We start from the raw sequence: 2,226 nt of genomic DNA on the forward strand, positions 1-2,226 counted from the left end.
TGAGCGCGTTCGTGACTGAAGAGGGCTGGGCAGAGACAGATGAATGAGCCTGCCACGCCCGATGTTAATGACATCCGTCATACAAGCCGAACATGTGGCTTCATAAATCAAGAGCTAATAGCAACTCTGGTTGCTCATGTCATTAACTCGCCAGCCGCTTAAATACCTAAGAATGTACCATAACGTTGAGCCTAGAGATCTGATTTGCAATTCCGATCTCACCAAAAAACCAGAGGTTAGCATGGGAAGCCAAAGTCATTTTTCTAAATTCAAAAAACAAAACAAAACAAAAAACTTTCAGATGTATGCTTAAATATTTGTAGATCATATCTCAGATATATGATATCCTATTTGGTTTCTGGGTGGAGGGAGTGTGCAGAGATATAGATGAGAAAAGATTGGCTGTGAGCTGATTGTTGTTAAAGCTTGGCGGTGGCAACTTGAGAGTTCCTTATACTATATCCTTCCCTTTTATATCTGTTTAAAATTATCCATAATGAAAAGGTTTTTTTTTTTTTAATTTGAAGATAAATGGGAAAAAGGGAGTTTCCATCGTTTAGAATGAACATTTTTTGCCAAATTCTCTCTTAAAGAAAAAGAAAAAAGCTATGCTCACACAACAGTTCAAGCATGTAACAAGCCAAGTCAGTCATCATCACCAAAGAGAAAAGCAACACGTTTCAGAGGGAGAAGATCAGGGTTTTTAGGAACCCACATCACTCGCAGCCCAAGCCCTAATGCCGGGAGATTATTGTGTTGGGAAGTCTCAACAGTCTCCCCACCCCTCACCCTTTCTATTTTCCACTGCAGTGAGTTACCCACTTTTGCATTTTGTGGCTTTTTTTCATGGATGTTTGGTCTTGGGTGTTCTCATGTTGCGGCTGTTGTCAAAGAAACGGACAACGAAAAAACAACAGGAAAGGAAAGCAACAAAGGAAAGTGATAGTGTGCTGTTCAAAGGACCCTTCAGTTCATTTCTGTTAAGTAAAGCCTCTTAATGCCCCCCAAGGCACACTGTCTCAAGTTCAGCTGGATCCCCAGAGGAAGCTCAGGGTATGTGTCCATCAATCCTGATATTGTTGGACGGCCTGAAGAGGAGACAGGGAGAAAAATCTGTGCCTCTATTAGCCTCCTGACTCCCAAATTATATACAAATAGAGTGTTGCTATAATTTACTCATGATAAAATCACTGAGTACTTACTCTGTGCCCAACATTGTGCTGGGCACTGAGGTTACCACAATGAATAGGGCATATGACTTTTTCTCAGGCAAGCAAACAAATAAACAAGCAATCACTACAATGGAATATGGCCCCTTGACCTGCCTAGGGAATCTTCTAGTAGAAGTGATGGTGAAAGTGAGAATGTCAAGTGCAAAGTCCAAAAGCCAATGAAAATTTGGCAGGTTGCAGAACCTCCAGAACTGTGCTGTCTGATACGATGTCCACAAGCCACACGTGGCTGTTAAGCCCTTGAAACATGACCAGTGCACGTGGAAATGGGCTATAACGTAAAGTATATGCCAGATTTTGAAGACTTAGCATTAAAAAATAAAATATATCATTAGGATTTTTATATTGATTATATATTCAAATGATAATATTTTGGATCTTTTAGGTTAAATAATGTGTATTATTAAAGTTAATTTCACTTATTTCTTTGAACGTTTTGAGTATGACTACTACAATGCTTTAAATTAGATATGTGGCTAGAATTATATGTCTATAGGACGATGCTGCTCTACTGGTTCAGTGTAAGCTTGGGAACAGCATGGGTTGAGTACCACCTTGAAGGAACCAAGAGACTGTCCAGTCCCCTGGTATCAGGAAAGGGACAAGAGTCATTTACTATCTCCCTTAAATATCAAACTTCAGCTTTGAAGTACATGCTCTAATTGCCACCCAGATTCTCCTCCCCCAGCTGCTAGTGTTGGTGGCTGACAACTCACAGCTGACTTCCTGCCAGAGCTTGCTCTATTAGGGAAAACTATCTTGCCCAAGATCATGCCTTTCCTAAGGTGGCCTCCAACTGGCGCCAGTCAAGTAGCTCAATTAGGAGACCTGACCAACTACCTGGACCCAATTTGGGTAAGTCTGAGGGCTGCCCAACCTCCAGGCTCCTTCCTGGGGTTGGCTGAGTTCTTCATTGGGACTACATGGCATCCCAGCAAATTCCTGTGCTTGACCCTACTTCCTTCACTGGGCTCCTAGGTGTTGATCCTGCCAG

The sequence above is a fragment of the Canis lupus genome, chromosome 29, assembly GCF_011100685.1.
Source record: "Canis lupus familiaris isolate Mischka breed German Shepherd chromosome 29, alternate assembly UU_Cfam_GSD_1.0, whole genome shotgun sequence".
Classification (NCBI taxonomy): domain Eukaryota; kingdom Metazoa; phylum Chordata; class Mammalia; order Carnivora; family Canidae; genus Canis; species Canis lupus.